Source organism: Pieris rapae, chromosome 16 (genome assembly GCF_905147795.1).
Source record: "Pieris rapae chromosome 16, ilPieRapa1.1, whole genome shotgun sequence".
NCBI lineage: Eukaryota > Metazoa > Arthropoda > Insecta > Lepidoptera > Pieridae > Pieris > Pieris rapae.
This window is the reverse complement of record NC_059524.1, coordinates 9129624-9149348: the sequence shown is the minus strand read 5'-3', so window position 1 is coordinate 9149348 and position 19725 is coordinate 9129624. Positions and strand designations below refer to the sequence as shown.

The following is a 19725-nucleotide window of genomic DNA, read 5'->3' as shown; positions in this document are numbered from 1 at the left end:
TGTAGCGTCTTGGCTGCAATGTTGTTGTGTGTCAGCGGGGGTGGAGAATGCGTAGGTACTTCTTTAGGTATCGGAGTCCTCCTCGCGCACTAGCTCGCGCGGGAAGGATCGGCGGTGGTCGGGAGGCCTGGTGTGGAGCGGGGCGAGATTCTGGAGGTGCTGGAAGCCGGAGGCGTCCGCACGCTCGAACATGCGTCTCGCCCGCGCGCTGATAAAGTCATCCAGGCTCTCCTGTTTGAGGTCACGTTGAATGGTGGAATTCCTTACGTAGCGCGGCGCGTCGACTATACGCCGCAGTGTGGTACTCTGCACGGCCCGCAACCGACGTCGGTGCGTCTCGGCCGCAAGCGCATACCACGCGGGCGCCGCGTACGTAAGGTGCGGTCTGAGGTATTGCTTGTAGAGCGCCAGTTTGCGCTTTATAGGCAGCGACGACTGGAGCACAGGGCGTAGTTTCACGGCAACCGCCTTTGCGCGGCCCGTGGCTGCAGCGATGTGGTGGCGCATTGTGAGGCCTCGGTCCAATGTGACGCCTAGGTAGGTTGCTTTGGGGCGCCACTGGATCTCGACCCCTTGTAGCTGGAGCGGTGGCGGGAGATGTCGCCGGCCAAAGACTATGGCCTGGGTCTTGGCGGCATTTGCGGTCAGGCGCCGCTCAGCCAACCAGGCGGGAAGGGCATCCAGCGACCTCTGCAGCTTGACGCCTGCGTAGCGCGCGTTGAATGCCGTTGCGATGTAGGCGGTGTCGTCCGCAAACAATGACACCGCACACCCCGCAGCGACTGGAACATCATCGGTATAAATAGAGTACAGGCTCGGTGATAAGCAGCTGCCCTGCGGGACCCCCGCGGTGATCGGCCGGCAGCTCGACTTCACCCCCTCGACGGAGACGTGGAACCGCCGGTCGAGAAGGAAGGAGCGGATGATTGCCACCACGCGCCGCGGGATGTCGGAAGCGAGGAGCCTGTGCACAAGTCCCGCGTGCCAGACCCGGTCAAAGGCTTTCTCCATGTCGAGAAATACTGCAGCCGCCGCCTCTTTCTTATTAAGAGCGGCGGTGATGTCGTGCAGCACTCTCGACAGCTGGAGGGTGGTGGAATGTTCACTTCGGAATCCAAACTGTTCGGGCCTCGGAGTAAAGTGTCGCCTGATTGTCGGCAGCAACATGGCCTCGAACAGCTTGGATTGCGTGGCGAGTAATGAGATAGGGCGATAACTCGCCGGGTCGAAGACGCTTTTGCCCTTCTTGGGCAACATGATAACTTTTGCCTCCTTCCAGGCTTCGGGGAAGTGTGCGGTCCGGAGGATCGCATTGAAGAGACGCATAAGCGTCACCACCGCACGGTGGGGCAGGTGACGCAGTGCTGCGTTTGTGATACCGTCTGGGCCGGGGGCCTTCCTGAGCTTGAGCCGCGCTGCTTGTTTCTTGATGGCGCTCGGCGAGAAGAACAGCACCTCTTCGTCTGCCGGTGGAGGGGCGCCCAGCTGCTCGGCGACGGCGGTCTCGACCTCTAGCGCACGGGCTGGGTCCTCCGCAGGGTTAGGGGAGAACTGGTGTTGAAGGTGGTCCGCGAACAGCTCGGCGCGACCCTCGGCGTCGTAGCGCAGTGTGCCGTCTGGGTGTCGCAAGGGGCGGATGGGGTCGGCTGTGCCACTGAGACGCCTGCAAAGGCGGTGCAGCCGTACCCAATCCGTGCTGGCCTCATCAAGGCCGCGGTCCCACGACTCGGAGGCGTGGTCGTTGAGTGCAGCCTTGACCCGATCGGCAAAGGCGTGCAGTTCTGCACGCATGCGCTGACAGCGGGTCTGTTGCCAGCGTCGACGTAGGGCGCGTTTGCGGCGGATGAGCGCCAGCAAACGGGGCGGCAACTGTTTGTACGTGGCTGGTAGAGGACGCTCGGTGGTAGCTGCGTCCAATGCACTCTGTAACAGTGTGGTAAAGGATGCAGCAAGTTCGTTAATAGCCGCTGGGGTGACGGGTGGGCGCGGCTGGGGTGCGTCATTTAGGGCTCGCTCGAAGACCCTCCAGTCAATGCACTTCCGGCGAAGCGGTGTATGAAGTATCATGTTCGGTGAGGAGTTTACCAGAGTGACAACCACGGGAAGGTGATCGGACCGGAACTCGTCGACGATCACATCCTGCGTCATCTGGCACGTCAGTCCCTGGTGGACCACGATGTCAATGGTGTCCTCTCTGTGGCTGGCTTGATCGGGGTAGTGTGTCGGCACGTCTGGGCCGGACACTGAAAAGTCCAGCGTCTCGGCGTCGTGCAGCAGGCGCCTACCCCTCGGGTTTGAAGTTCTCGAGTTCCACGCCGGGTGCTTCGCGTTCCAATCCCCAGCTATGACGCAGGGATGGGCGGCAGCGAGGAGCTCTTGGAGATCTGTTGTGGTATACCGATTGTTGGGTGGCGCGTAGACCGCGAAGAATCCAGTGGGGCGACCTGCGAGTTGTAGCTCCACGCCGAGGGCATCGCATTCGGTTACCACCACATCTGGCAGCAATCTGTGTGGTATCCGGCGTCTCACCATGACCGCCAAACCACGGTAGGCGTAACCACGGGCGTCGACACGGTGCTGGCGGTAGACTTCGTAACCCGGCATGCGGAGTCTAGCTGTGGCGGCTAGGTGCGTCTCGCTGACCAGGGCGATGTCGATGTCCTGTGAGCTGAGTACATGTTTTAGATATGTGACCTTACCCGCGAGGCCACGCGCATTCCAGTGTAGGAGCCGGAGGCCCCCCATCATCGTCGACTGCGGCCTCGGGTTGGGCCCTTGAAGGCCGATGCCACTCTCCTGAAGAGCGCGGCTGGGTTGTCCCCGGCTTGTACAGCCTGGAGAATATTGGCGATCGCCGACAGCGCCTCCTCCATTTGTGGCCGGCGCGCGCGGGACCTGGTGCGCGAGCGCGAAGATGGTGCTGTGCGAGGTGGTGCAGTGGCAGCGCGTTCATGAGCTGGTGTAGGTGTAGTAGCTGCGGTGGCGGCGCGGTTGGCGACGTCGGTGGTGACTGCATGGAGCGCGGCAGCGCGGCTTGCCTCCTGAGCGGCAAGCGAGGGTGGAGCACGACCTCGTCTGCGGCCACCACGTCTTGTGCGGTGCCGCACGGTGATGAAGTCGTCCGCTTCGCCTGTAGGGGCGACGCCAGACGTCGAGGGAGCGGCCGCTGATGTCGCACTCGTGGTCTGCTGAGAAGTTTCTTTTTGTGGTTGCTCGTGGCGTTGGCGCAAGGAGCGAGAGGGCGCAGTTCGGGCAAATGTGCCCGCGCGCCGGTTTTGTTCCTCCTCCTTGCGGACCGGGCACGACGAATGGCAGGCGGGGTGTGGGCCCCCGCAGTTGGCGCAAGTCGCCGGCACGTCCCTCGGTCTCGTGCAGTCCGCCGCGCGATGCTCCCCTGCGCAACGAACGCACGCCATTCGTCGATGACAATTAACCGAAGAGTGCCTAAACGATTGGCAACGATGACACTGTGCAGGGCCCTGCTTCCCGCGCCAGGCTTCAATCGTTACCCCTGTCATGTAAAGCAGCTCGGTTATACTGTAAATGGCAGGGGTGATGTCAGGTGTTCGCCGCAGGACGGCGAGAAAAATGCACCCTGGTCGACCTTTTCTGGCACGAATTGGGCGTATGTACTCAGGCTCGTATCCAAGGGCTCGTAGCGCCTGGGCCAGTTCCTCGGGGTCGGTGGTGACTGGTATTCCCCGGATCGCCACCTTGAGGTCCTGCTCCGCTGGAAGAGAGTATGAGAACCAAGAGACCCGGCGGTCCTCCTTCTCCAGGTCTGTGAGGTAGCGCTGGACCACCCGGTACTCGTCAGCTGTTTCGGGAGATATACGGTAGCCCTTACCGTATGCCCTGGTGTTGGCGGAACGTCCAAGCAGTTGGCTGATCCTCCCCAAATGATGTACATAATTGAGGAGGAACTCGATCACAATGGGCGGATATGATGGCTTCTTCGGGGCCACAGGGGCCCTGGGGGGCTGTGCGTGGACCGTAGGTGCGGTCACCATCGCTGCGTATGAGGAGGGCGCCACCAGCGCAGGGGCGGCGTCGTCGTCGGCAGGAGCAACGGGAGCAGCAGGTCCAGGTGAGGCACCGGTGGCACCAGGGGGTGCGTTGGCGTTCCCCGCCCTGCCAGCCAAAGGGGCGGCGGGTGGCGGAACAGTTAAAGGTGGCGGCTGGACTGGAGGTCCCAGGTCAAGGCGGCGACCAGTGGAACCTGGAGTAGCTGCTGTGGGTGCCACAGCATATGGGCGCTTTGCCACAGACTCACCTTCCGAGCCGGGGTCAACGGCTGAAAACGGGCGGCGTACAGGGGTGGCAGGGGTGCGCGCTGGGAAGCGACACTCGTCGCGGATCAGCGCCAACTCCCGCTGCTCGGCTTCGGTGAGCGGCGACTCTAATATGCCGCTGTTGCGTAGCGCTTCTTCATGCGATTTTGCGTACCGGGCCATAGCGCGCAGCATCCCGCGCGACGCGAACGAGCATGCGGCTGACTGAGCCAAAAAGATCAAGTCTGACTCGAATGCCGTCCGCGGCGAAGACGCGGCACTAGTACCCGGGTCGCGATCGAGCATTCGCAACAGTTCGTCAATACCAGAACACTCACTATTTGTTACGGACGCGCGGCGTTGGCACACGGCCCGCGTCTCGGTGACATGCGGCGATGTCTCGGAATGTACAAATGACGTCACAGTAGACACAATTTGTTGCGGGGCCCGCGGGGCGGGCGGGTCGGATTGTATGACGCTATCGGTGGCGCGAGGCGATGACTCAACGCTCAGGAATGCGGTCTCGGCCGGCGTAACGTCGGTGGCACGCCGCGATATCGCCGCTCCGTTTGATGACGTCACGGCCGACGTAGCGACGGAAACTTGCGGGGTGCGGTGAGGGAGGGCTATGCGTACCGTTTTCTTAATCCTAGCCGCTGGAGTTAGGTCACGTTTTTGATGCGACGGATGACGGTCCCTGGGGACTTCTAGGGATCGGCTGCGGCTCGTCTGCTGCGAAGCTGGCTCCGCAAAGCTGTACAAGCTTGACGCAGCTTGCTGCTTCGCTGCGGGCGAGCTGTGCGCTGTGTCGCGCACTTGGAATGATGGTCCGGCTGTGGCGGCGGCTGCCTCAGCATCCGCAGGTGGCCTCGCTCGACTGGCATAGGAGCGTGGGCGCTGCGGGCGGGGCGGCTGCTTATCATCGCCGATCTGCGGAGTGCGCTTCATGTTATAAAAATAAAAATAACTTAACTGAAGCCAGGAGGCTGTCACGCACGACCCGAAACTACCGGTACATTGCGCGCTCCACCGCTTTTCCCGAATCCCAAAGGGTTACAGGATAGGCGGCGAGCGGGCGTCACCAAATAGTAGCTTCAGCTGGTTTGTGACTGCACCTCAGGGCAACTATTACGTGCTTTTCAATAAAAGCCGGGATAGTTAATGAAAATAAAATCGGGTCCGAATGCGCGCAATCGACACGTGCGTTGCGTTAGACAGCCGGACGGCGATTCAATTTCTTGAACTGATTCGGTATAAATGATGCGTAGTTTCGTCAACAGATGGCATCACATGCTGGTTGCATTCGTAAAATTATTTAATTAATTTATTCAATAACTTATCCGATATTGTGTCTCGTGGCTTCAGCGTGCGACTCTCATACCTGTCGTAGGTTCGATTCCCAGCTGTGCACCAATGGAGTTTCTTTCTATGTGCGTATTTAACATTTGCTCTAACGGTGGTGGTAGGAAAACATCGCGATAAAACCGACATGTCTTAGACCCAAAAAGTCGACGAAGTGTGTCCGGCACTGGAGGCTGATCACCTACTTGTCTATTAGATTTAAAAATGATAATGAAACAGATTCAGAAATCTGAGGCCAAGATCTAAAGAGGTTGTAGCGCCACTGACTTATTTATTTTATCCGATATTTTATAACTTACCCTGCTATTTGGTGCGGAGAATCTACCAAAAAAGAGAACTAACATCGGTCCAGTCGATTTTGAGTTATAATTGGTGTAACAAACACGACTTTGTTTTATATAATATTTGGATATTTATATACTCGCGAGCCCTCTGGCATTGAGATTGTCCATGGGAGGTGGTATCACTTAACATCAGGTGATGCTCCTGCCCGTTTGCCCCCTATTATATATTTAAAAAAAATATATCTAAATATTATACAAAACAAAGTCGTGTATGAACTGACGTTCTCATGGGACTTCGATCAATTAGTCACCAAGCTGTAAAAAGAAGCAAATGTATGCAATGACACCTAATATATAAAAGACAAGATATGTAACGCTTGAAACCGAAAACAAATCGTGCGATCGGGAAATATTGAAATCGACGAGACGTTAACAAAAATATGATTTCCTTTTTAAGTAAATATTTTCGCTGAGTTAACATTCCGCATTCTGAGTCGCACTCCCGCGGGGTGAGCTTTGAATACTGAGTCTATTTTATCCACTGGTCCAAGTTACTAGACTTTCTTACTGAAATAGTAAGAAATAAATACGCAGTTAGTAGGTTATAACCCAGTGCTGCAACTCTTCAGTTCTCACGACATTTGCACACGGGTATAGCATTTTTCCAATTGAAATGGCTGTGGACCGGGTAAATGACGAGAGATAGCAGGTTAAACTGGACAAAAATATTTACAGAATGGCAACCACGCGATGAAAAAAGGAAAAGAGGAAGACAGAGCAAGAGATCGGCAGAGGATATATAGAGAATGGAAGGCACGACTTGGATAAGAAGAGCTAACAACAGAAAATAATGGAAGCAGCTGGAAGAGGCATTTGAGTCACAGGACACGCTGATTATCTAAAACGGGTCATATGATGTATAAGATTAAATTTATTTATGTATTAGAATTTGGTTTTCTTATGTAACTTAATAAGTGTTAATATAATAGGTTTCAGCATTAAAGGCTTAATAATAATAATATCCTTTTAAGATTTTCTTCATTTAAAAATGAGATGTTTGAAAGTATAAACTAAATAAATGATTATTTTGTGATTGAATATACAATTACTAGTTTCAGTGAGTTCGATCCTCGGCTGTAAGCAATGTGTTTTCTGTCTATATGCGCACTCTCATCGTAATATCGTGAGAAAACCGGCTTGCCTAAGACCGAAAAAGCTATTTGCCTATTAGATTGATAATTGATCATGATACCAATACAGAAAAGGCATAGTCTATTTTATCTATGATCTATTATTTTACGGTAGTAATTGTTTACTACCGTAAAATATTACGTGAATTACATGTGTCTTACGCAGAAAAGTACATAATATATTATTATTTATCTATACTAATATTATAAAGAGGAAAGGTTTGATTTTTTGTTTGTTTGTTTGTATGAATTGAATAGGCTCCGAAACTACTTGGCAGATTTGAAAAATTCTTTCACTGTTGGAAAGCTACATCATTCCTGAGTGACATAGGCTATATTTCATTTTCAAAAAAATAGGCATCCTTACTAAAATTACGATAACATTAACATTTGTTTATTATTTGATACAATTCTAACAGATGGCGCTGAGTTAAAGGTAGTAGTTTGGCAAGACGACGTTTGCCAGGTCAGCTAGTGTTTAATAAAGTAAAATTGTCGTAAAATTCAACTGTTTATTCGTGTACTAGTAACTGTATCATATTGTAACAAAAACCTAATTGTAATTGGGGTTCTTATATGACCAAAAGAACCACACCCTAGGCTAACACTGCGTCAATAAATTGACAAAAAATATCACACTCGCTTACACTCACACCGTAAACATTCCCCGATTGAATGCAGATTAGTTACGGACCTTACTAGCTACTGGGTATCCATCAACGGTGTAACCGTACGAATGTAAACCTTCAGGCTATTTCAGGACAAGCATTTGAATGTAAGTTGGGTCCAAAGTCCAGTAGAAATTTTCTGTATTCGATTGTCATATACTATTTGCATCGGCACTTCCATACTTTGGTTATGAACCATCAGGACCACTAAAGACTGGAGCACCTGTTAATATTTTCTGAAGTAAGCTCTTCAAGAAAAGTGCAAATTGACATTTATTATTTTTTGCGTTTCAACGTGACGACGCGACGTTACTTAAGGGAGGGGAGGGTATAGGACGGTTGTGGTACGTGTAGTGTATGAGTGAAGCGCGTGTGCGCGTGCGCGCGAATTGAGATACCTAAATGTATCATTGTAGTGTGCTGTGCGGCAGTCACCAATAAACCTTGATTCGTGTTACACGTCGTTTTCTTATTTATCTCAGTGGCGACGAGGATTGGTTTTCGTAAAAAGTTAATAGTTTCTAGACAAAATGCCGATCGGGAAATTGACGGAATTTAATGTAAGGACTGGAAATTGGACTTTGTATATCGAAAGAGCGGAGATGTTCTTCAAAGTGAATGAGGTGAAAAAAGATTTGTGGCTACCGACTTTAATCGCGGCTATGGGAGATGAGTCTTATGAATTATTAAGTAATTTGACTAGTCCAGATTTACCAAGCTCAAAAACCTACACAGAAGTCGTAAGCGTGATTAAAAACCATTTACAACCGAAACCATCATTTATATCGCAAAGGTATCATTTTCGACAGAGGCGACAAAATGCGGGTGAGTCGATATCGCAATATCTCTCGGAGTTGAAGAAAATGGCCAAATATTGTGAATTTAAAACTGCTTTAGAAGATAACCTAAGAGATCAGCTGATTTGTGGGTTGCGGAGTGAATTAATCAGACAAAGGTTATTCGCGGAAGAGAATCTGGTGTATGGAAAAGCAGTAACCATAGCCTGTGCAATGGAAGCGGCAGAAAAAGATGCAGCGGCGGTGGAACAAAAGACGACGGGTGGCGTGACCGACCCGGGTGGCGGCAGCGAGACCGGCAGCGCGGCTAGTGCGCTGAACGCCGTGAACGCGCACTCCGCGCGGCGGAGCGGACCGGGCCATCGGGGGGGAGGGGGCGCACGCGCACCGGCAGCGTCGTCGGGGCCGGATCGGAAAGGACAGGGTGACTCAAGATACAATTGTTATGCGTGCGGAGCCGCGGGACACGGCAGCGATGAGTGTCGCTACCGACGCTTTATCTGCGGGAGATGTAAGCAGCGCGGGCATTTACGTCGTGTGTGCCCATTGAATAATGGGGGGCCACGAGGATTGCGAGGAGGAATACACAGCAACATGGTAGCCCATGTACGAACCAGTAACGAAGCATCGTCGGAGAGGATGGATTTTCCTGAGTGGTCGGGAGATGATGAACCTCCATCAACCTGGGACGAGGAGGACTGGCGAGTGGAGGAGCTACATCAACTAAGTTTAAGTAGTTATAAGCCGGTAAGTGTGGTAGTGATAATTGATAATAAGTCGTTATCAATGGAAATTGATACAGGGTCCTTGGTGTCTTGTATAAGTAAGGAGAAATATGACAAATACTTTTGGAACAGACCTATAGAAAAAACTAATTTTGTTTTTAAATTTATTGATGGTTCTTTAATTAAACCGTTAGGTGTAATAAAACCATTAGTTAGTGTGGGGGACGAAAGTAAAAATATGGAGCTGTTTATAATCAATGGCGGTACAACTTCGATTTTGGGCCGTCAATGGTTATCAGAATTGGCAATTAAAGTACCTATGTATAAACAAAATATTATAACAGCCGGTTTAGAGCAGAAAATTTCAAGTAATGGGAATAACTTGTCACAATTACTTTCCAGGCATAGCGAGTTGTTTTCGGAGGGATTGGGCCGGTTCACGGGAGGGGTAGCCAGGCTGCGGGTGCGCGAGGGGGCGGTGCCGGTGTTCTGCCGCGCGCGGCCGGTGCCCTACGCGCTGCGCGAGCGGCTCGACGACGAGCTAGAGGGCATGCTGCGCGCCGGCGTCATCGAGCCGGTGGAGAGCGCGGACTGGGCGACTCCCCTCGTTCTTGTGCGTAAGGCTGACAATGGACTCCGTATCTGTGCCGATTATAAAGTAACACTAAATCCGGTTCTGGTAGTTGATAGGTTTCCGTTGCCGCGCATCGATGATCTATTGGTGAGATTAAACGGTGCTAGAATTTTCTCAAAAATCGATTTATCGCAGGCCTACAACCAGATTGAACTCAACGACCCTGATAACTTAACAGTCATCAACACACACAAGGGTTTATATAAGTACAAAAGATTAGTATACGGGTTATCCTCCAGCCCCGGTATTTTTCAACGGATTATGACAAATCTTTTTAACGATATTCCCAACACAGGGGTATTTTTAGATGATGTAATCATCGGAACGTCTAATATACAAGAACATTTAGCAATTCTAGAAAGAGTGTTACAACGCTTATTAAATAATGGAATGAGGCTTAAGAAAAGTAAATGTTCATTTATGATGAGTGAGGTAAAATATTTAGGATACTTAATATCGGCAGATGGAATAAGAGTCGATCCCGAGAAAATTACGGGAATAATAAATATTCCCCGTCCCAATAACGTAACGGATCTGAGGGCATTCTTAGGTACAATTAATTTTTATGCCAAGTTCATTAATAATTTGAGCGCTACACTCGCCCCACTGTACAACCTGTTAAAAACAGGCGCGGAGTGGCACTGGGATAGAGAGTGCGAAAAAGCGTTCAAAAACATTAAGAATATTTTAATTAGCGCAGACGTACTGGCCCACTATGATCCGAATAAACCATTGTTCTTAACTTGTGACGCAAGCGCTCGTGGTATAGGCGGCGTGCTCACGCAGTGGGGTGAGGGGGATAGCAGTAGTGGCGACTCAGGTAGGCGGGAACGGCCCGTAGTGTATGTATCCCGCGCACTCACCGCGGCGGAAAAACATTACTCACAAATAGAGCGAGAAGCTTTAGCTATTGTTTACTGTTTCGAAAAATTGCACCAGTATCTGTATGGGAGGTCCTTTACGCTACGCACCGACCATAAGCCTTTAGTGACAATTTTCGGTCCCAAACAAGGTATTCCATCGATGACCGCTAGCCGGTTGCAGCGGTGGGCGATTAAGCTGTCCGCATATACCTACACGATAGAATTCATCCCATCAAAACAGAATGGAGCGGACGGGTTGTCACGTTGGCCCGCGGCGAGCGCAGTAGACAAACAAACAAGGCAGGTACCGGAGCAAACTTTTTTTGCATTTCGCACAAAACGCTGTTTTATTAGATTATAATGAAATTAAAAAACAAACGGGTCGGGACCACTTGTTAGGCAGAATAATAAGGTATATACGTACGGAGTGGCCAACTGATTGTGAAATCAAGACATTACAACCTTATTATAATCGTAGGCAGGAATTATATGAGGAACTGGGGTGCATCTTATGGGGATATAGGGTGGTTATCCCGGAGTCTTGTAGGGAAAAGGTACTTACAGTGTTACATGAGGCTCATATGGGGATCGTAAAAACCAAAGCTTTTGCGAGAAGCTATGTGTGGTGGCCAGGGATGGACGAGGCCATAGAAGCTATGTGCCGGGGGTGCGGGGTATGCGCAGCGGAGGCGGATATGCCACCGCGACATGCGCCGTGTCCTTGGCCATGGCCGGATAAGCCTTGGTCACGTATACACATGGACTTTTTAGGACCGATAGCAGGGAAACTTTTCCTCGTCATAGTAGATGCCAGAAGTAAGTGGATTGAGGTTAGCCAAGTGCCAAGTACTGCAGCGGGTTATACGGTTAAAGTACTTAGTGACGTTTTCGCAAGATACGGTTTGCCTAAACAAATCGTCTCTGACAATGGGCCACCATATACGAGTCAGGAATTTGCACAATTTTTAAATAGTAACGGTATCGAGCACATTTTTTCAGCGCCATACCACCCGGCATCGAATGGGGCGGCAGAGAATGCAGTTCGTACTGTTAAAAGGGTAATTAAAAAAGCCATAAGAGAGAACAAAGACGTAACATTATCGTTAAATAGTTATTTACTATATTATAGGAACACGGAACATTGCACGACGGGCGAAACGCCAGCAGTGTTGATGGTAGGTCGTAGGCTGCGTACCAAGCTCGATGCACTCACACCGAGCCGGGAGGACGCGGTTAAAAAGGCACAAAGTCGCCAAAGGGACCAGGGGCCGAAGGGGACACGTCAGCTAGGCAAAGGGGAAGAGGTTTGGTTACGTCAAGGCGGGGGAAGAGAAAGATGGGTGCCGGGAACAGTAGAGGAAAGGATAGGTATTACGGATTATAGGATAGTAGATGCTTTAGGCAGGGTAACACATAAACACATCGATCAACTAAAGAGACGGATACGGAGTTCATTGATCGGCCCTTCTATTCCGACACAGCCGAGTGGGCACGATGAAGCGCCAACCGCGGAGCCTGGAGAACCCAGTCCAAGCAATAGGTCAAGGGGCGATTCACCGAGAACCCCTGAGACGCCAGTGACGCCGATGACGCCCGCGACAGTTTCCGTTTCTCCTAACAGCGGTGGGCAGGTTGAATTCTTTGAGAGTAGGGAGCACCAGAGCCCGGGTACCTTTCAGGCTTCAACACCTACCCCTGAACCGGTTCAATCTCGTTGTTTTCGACAATGTCGATTAAACAATCCACCTAATTATAAGTTTTGATTTACTAGTAGTCATTTATAATTTACCTAAGTTTTAGTAATAAGGATGGTGTTGGTTTATATAATGGTTAGACAATAATGATAATAATCTAATATCCTGTAATAGATCTAAGTAAGTAATAAGTTAATGTAAGTTTATTTTTTTAGTAACAGTTGTGTCAAATAAGGGTGGAGATTATGTAGTGTATGAGTGAAGCGCGTGTGCGCGTGCGCGCGAATTGAGATATTACACTGTATTCGTCAAAACTATGACGGATTATTTGCACTGTTATCTAGTCGAAACAGTCGGCATATATTTAATTATTAGGTTCATATTGTCCCTTTCAGATTGATTTGAAAGGTTTATGGGATGTCAGGCAAATGAAGCGATTATGCTTATGGGACAGTGTGTTGGCTCACAGTTCAATTAATAGTTTTGATACTTTACTCAAATTAGGAAATTTTGAGGATTTTTGGTTGTGTTTTGAAATTCGATGAAACGAAAAAGCGACTGTAACAAAACACGGACACATAAATTAATTAGATTTAACGTGGTATCAATTTTATTTACATGTAATTGATCATAAAAACGTTTTGAACTGAAAACTTCTTGCTACACTAGTTTATACACTATAGTTTCTGTTTTAACTGTCGATTTTTCATTTCATCAACTTTCAAACTTTATGTGTTTTAGTTCATATTAAAATTAAAAATGAATATTAAACTTAAAAAATAAAATTACAATCTCATTATCTTGGAACCATAAATTTTGAAGGTTTTATTTCTACCACGTGTAAATTGCATGCTTATATTTTTCGCTTAGTAATTTTATTTAGAACATAATAGTACATATTGTATAGTTCTTATATTTCTAATTAAAATCATTTATTTAATTATTATAAAATGTTTAGCGTCGTAAAAGTTGATAATCATTAGACACGTAAATATACAATCGAATAGAAGTTGCTAAAAGGCTAATTTCCCAATATATATGGATATATATGTGTGTGTTTTTATGTTGCTGAGCTTACTAAAAGCGTTATAATTAACCAAGGATACTGCATGTGAAAGTAAATATTTGCCCTCACCACTAGTTCGGGTCATGGAGTTTTGTCACTGTCAATATTGATTACACAAAATGAGGGCAACCTATATAGTGTAAGTAATTGGTTTAAAGACAAATAGCCATATTATATACCCTAATTTAACGAGGCCGTAATGAAGAAAAGGAATAAGAAGGAAGTTTCGAGTGATATTTAATTAGTGGCAGAGACAAGGTGAAATGACATATTAATAATATTGGTCATGTGATACAGATGTAGATTTTTTTATTGTATTCTTATAACAGTAGTTTCATTTGAACATAAACGCTACTTATTTTATATTTATTGAACCTACCTCCACGATGATCATTTTTCAAGATAGCGGTATGATTGTCTACAAAGCATCTTACAGATAACCGTAATGAAGGTAAAAATGAGGCACCTATGGAAAGGCGCACGAGTCAAAATTAACCACAAATCCAAAAATCATTTCTGAAATACGATAAACTATTCATAAATAAGTAAATCAGTGGCACTCCAACCTCTTTAGGTCTTGGCCTCAGATTTCTGAATCTATTTCATGATCCATTTTTAAATCTAATAGGCAATGATTAGCCTCCAGTGCCTGACACACGTCGTCGACTTTTTGGATCTAAGACATGTCGGTTTCCTCACGATGTTTTACTTCACCGTTCGAGCCACTAGGGTTACACTGCTCTATTCATAAAATCATAGAAAATTTGATCAAGATTTGATCAACAGAAAGAGGTATGGAAAGATGATTGATAATAAATATAAAGAAGATATACAGTCAAAACCGAATATAACAAAAAATCTAAAGCGACCGATGGCTTATCACAAGACAACACATGGTTATTAAAGACAACGCAATCGAAGGTAAAGTTCACGCAATCCACGCAAAATTAAGAGTGGGCAGGCAAAAAAGAAGGTAGGCTGACTTGATAGAAATAGCAGGAAAAGACTGGCATACTAATGGCAAAGATAGTGACATCTGGAAAGGTTTAGAGGAGGTGTTTACTACTAACATTTTGCTATATTTATTTAGAAATAAAAAAGCCTGAAAATTGAATATATTATATTTATAAAATACACGACAGTTTTGCTGTTAATAAATTTCATTAAAACATTTGAAAAGCCAAGAAGATACTTTGACTTCAGAAGTCACCTTCGTTTGAAACATTGCTTAATTTAAGAAAAGTAATACTGAATGGTGTCTAGACTTTATTTCTGTGTTGTGCTCCGGTGCTATTTATGGGCCATAAAATAAATGAAAAATAACAAATCAAAACAGGTAAACCAAATATGTTAGGTGAGACTGAAAAACAAAAACAGTCAGTTTCGATTGCTTGTCATTGGTGCAACAGAGAGACATACTTGAGATCGCTACAAAGTAGCTGTACTTAATAAATATTTTATTTAACCAATAGTTTTTTTTTAATCATTCATTCATTTCATTCATGTTTTCTTAAGAAAATATTATTTAACCTTCTTACAAATATACTAGAATATTTATTTATTTATTTATTTATTTATTTATTAATTACAGACATGGCTAAACTAAATTAATTAAAATAACATAAAACACAGTTTATTCTAACCCCTAATACTCTCCAAGTATACCCTCAAATCAGAGTACACTGCCGCCATACGCTCACCAAATAGGTCACTCTCCGGTGAAGAGTCGAGAAACCCATTTAGCATCGAGAGTAGTCGAGGAATGGGAGCTTGTTGACGCTGGACAGTGCGAGCCGAACGCACAGCAAAGAGGTTATGCCTCCGGCAGCGGTAATAATTGTCCGGAACGTACAGTCTGATGATTTCCCCCATCAAGTATGCGCTTTCCGTTTCGTTTTTAATAACGTTTAGACCAAACCTTACCACAGCCAAATCCCTACGAAGCTCTAACGAATTGTACCCCAATACCCCCATCAGGAACTTAGTAGGGTAGAGGTAAGGAAAAAAATTGTACCTTCGTTTGTACAGGTTTCTAAGGAACTTCTTTTGCACCCTTTCAACCATATCCCCATAATACTTTTCATAAGGGGACCATATGACGCAACTGGTTTCAAGAATTGGCCTTACCAAAGATGAATATAGTACCCTAGTGGCAGTGTCCGATAGACCAACTGAATTTCTCAGGACAAACCCCAACCTTCTAAATGCAGCATCCGTTATCATCCGAATATGCTCCGCAAATGAAAGGTCAGGAACAAACAAAACACCCAAATCGCGGACTCTGTCTACGCGCCTAATAACTTCAGATCCTATGCTATAGTCGCAGAGTATTTTATTCAGAGAGGCACTAAAGGTTATCACTTCACATTTGTCATAGTTGAGATGGAGGTTATTTAATTCACTCCAATGTAGCAGTTCATCCAAATCACGTTGCATACATAGACAGTCATTGTCAGTCTTAATCTTTTTAAAAATCTTAACGTCGTCGGCAAATAATAGCACTTTGGAATATTTAATACAGCTCGGAAGGTCGTTAATCATTATCAAAAATAGCAGCGGTCCCAGGTTCGAACCCTGGCTGATACCAGAACTTGTTGGATAAGGTTGTGAGATATATTGTCCATATTTAACGTATTGGCTACGATTTGATAGGTAACTAGAAAAAAACTTAAGCAGAACAGGGCCACACCCAATTGCGGCCAACTTTTGGAGAAGAATATCATTGTCTACTCGATCGAATGCTTTGCGAAAATCCAAATATACTGCATCCACCTGACACCGCTTATCAATTTCACGCGATACCATGTCAGCAAACGACAATAGATTTGTATTAACTGATCTGCGTGGGAGGAAGGCGTGCTGGGAAGGAGTAATGTGGGGAATGCATTTAGGCAACATTAATGAGTGCAAAGACATTTCAAATACCTTCGCCAGCGTACAAAGGATCGCGATAGGCCTGTAGTTTTCAACTCTGCCACTACAATTAGCTTTAGGAACTGGGGTCACGCGGGATGTTTTCCATAACGTTGGGTAGACCCCTGAGTATAGAATAGTATTGAAAATATGCGATATAGGCAATAATAAATAGTCTGCCAGTCCTTTAATTATATAAGCCGGGATCATATCTGGACCCGGAGGTGAATTAGATTTAAGTTTATTTACACTACGCACAATAACTTCTCTTTCGAAACTTTTGATATCAAAATGATTAGAGAAAGCTTTTGGGTTACGACTGGCAGTTGCTGCATTTAGTTGCGGCTGATCTGCCACAAATACAGATTTAAAGTGACTAGCAAATGCCTCTGCAGCGTCACAACCGTAATATTCAACATCATTATACAAAATTGCAGAGTCTTTGGCTTTTGGGTTTCTAAGAGTATTAATATATTGCCAAAATTGCGTAGGTTTATTAACTAAATTTAATGAGATGGTATGTAAATAGTTAATGTTAGCTTTGCGAATGTCGTTTTTAATGACTGACCTGAGACGTTTAAATTCTAAACACGCGTTATTATCCTTAAGAAATTTCCACTGCCAATGGAGCTGCGCTTTAGTTCTTAATTTAGCGATAATTTCATTACTAAAATATACAGGGTAGACCCTTTGCTTAGTTAACTTCCGTTTTTTTCTAGGAAAGCATTGATCAAACGAACTATATAGAATGCTATTAAAGTGTTTCACCGCTTCATCAACATCATCAATACTAAGAAATTCTGTCCAGTCTACGTCTTTTAGAATATAATATAACGACAAAAAATTTCCTTTATTAAAGTTCCATTCATTTATGTTAGTAATATTCGATGGTTCACGGGTTTGCGCAGGCTGATAAAAATTGTAAAAATTGTAACTAAGAGTTACTTTTAAGGGTGGATGATGACCGAAATATCTATTATTATTAAATTATATTTTTGTATTCATACTATAAACAAGTAATAAATTAGTTATTACTAAGGTAAAACCCCCAATAGGTGATCATGCAGGTAAAAGTATATTATCACTACATGTACTCGTATATCTTTATTCACAGTGTATACGTGCTAATGAATATAATAAAAAAAAACTGCGTTTACTTCAGAAGACGTTACGTGACAGAATTGCCTTCTAAAGTTCTATGTTCTATGTATATACTACTAAACAAAAACATCAACCAATAGCGTGTATTTTTCTCGATCTCCCTTTCTCACTCTCTCTCGATCGGTCTCAATCGCGGTGTCCCATTTCTTCGACAAAAACGCTGCACATCTTCGTGACGTTTCATCCGTAATAATTTTACCCTCATTAAGTTTGACTTAAAAAAACCTATTTGTTTTGTCCTTGTCACTCTCGTGTCAATGCAGACATAAACATGAAATCCTAACTGGATTAACTCAGATGCAGTACGTTTTAAATTATTATTTTAAGTTGAAACATTTCACGCACAAAGTATCAAACTAATTTAAGCACAGTATAGCCAATGCAATGGCCTTGCAGAATTAATTACATCTTCGCTAGCCAACTGTGTTTGATGTTTGCCCAGCGCAGTCGTACTTGTCCCAAATCATGGGAATTACACGCTGAATAGTTTGAGTTATGAACTGTTGATGTCATTTTAACTGCGATTCACTTTACGCTTTACTGGATATGTAAAATAACATTGCTATTAATAACACTGTTGATTATTGACTAGATGTCCCGTAGTTTCATCTGCATTAATTAGGCCATGACCTGAAATGTATATATATATATTTCATTTACCGTAAAGACTTGCTCGCTTGTATAGCGAAGAACCTTCGCTATTCAATTTATCCCAAAAATCTTCCTAAAATCTTATCCCAAAAAAAACTGTTAAGAACTGGATGGAATAGACTATAGGTTTATTATTTTAACGCTAATGAAACCGCAAGAGCAGTGTTGGCCTAGTGGAGTCAGTCTCATCCCTGAGGTCGTAGGTTCGATCCCCGCCTGTGCACCAATGGACCTTCTTTCTATTTGCGCATTTAACAATCGCTCGAACGGTGAAGGAAAGTAGATGGCGAGTGTTAGGTACAGGAAGCTGATCACCTATTTTCCAATTAGATTGGCAAATAATATATAGATTCAGAAATCTGAGGCCGAGACCTAAATAAAAAGGTAATTCTTTTCCATGAAGCCTTAGGACACAGTTATTATGTATGATAGTTGCTACTCCTTAATCTCTCTTTTATAGTATGTTTTAATTAATATGTATTTTTCATTCAGCATTTCCATACTGTAGGTACAATGTCTATTCTAAAACACATGACAATTACAGTAAACATACATTTTCGAAAAAATATACACTACAAATTTTATGTTTTACGATTACAACAAAATAAATGCGATAGGCTTATTATTTTTAATTGATCAGCACAGAGAGAATTGGAATGGGAAGTTATATCAATGGTGCCCTTAACTACAGTCAGACCAAAGCTAAATATGCTTTACATGTTTACTGCGATATTCCACCGATGATTTTTCTTGCAGGCGCTTTTAATTTTATAATATTCATCAAATCTGGGACACTGATGTTTCTATAGAGTATTTGAAAACTGGACGCACGATATCGGGAAATAAACATAGAATCAAAGTATTAAAACATTCTAAATTGCCAAAAAGAACATCTTATTTGGTTAAAAGTTTATATAGGACATCTTCTTAAAATATTGTAAGTAAAAAAAATAGTCTTCAGTATTCAGTATTTAAATTCGTATGCCGTCTTTACTGTAATAAAAATACAAAGTTGGTCAGCCGCATTACAAAAACAATTTCCCGTACCGGGAATCGAACCCGAGCCTCCTGGGTGAAAGCCAGGTATCCTAGCCACTAGACCATACGGGATACAATGAAGTTGTTAAAATTTATATTCATTTATTATATATTACTTCGTTTATTAAAACCAAAACAGTATTTACAATTTTCTTAACCAACATATTAAAATAATAATAATTAAATTCAAAGATTAAAAAGTTTGGTCCCTGTATCTGTAGCTTAAACGCTAGACCTGGCGTCAACATCAATCTTTAATTATTAGCGCCTTTGTACGTAAACCCCACGTCTCTAAATGGAAAAAAAATTGGACGAGACTCTTATATTTGAGCTGTTTATTATTATTTTCGATCTCTCCCTAAATTATATTTTTATATATTATATTAATTACAAATTAAACTATGAGGA

The 19725-nt window shown here is 44.9% G+C and overlaps 1 non-coding gene across 1 annotated transcript; it reads right to left on the bottom strand.

Annotated features, from left to right (window-relative positions):
- Window positions 1–19317: 19317 nt before the first annotated feature.
- Trnae-uuc lies at window positions 19318–19389 on the bottom strand. Its single transcript has one exon. It is a non-coding gene; the product is annotated as a tRNA-Glu (tRNA).
- Window positions 19390–19725: the final 336 nt, after the last annotated feature.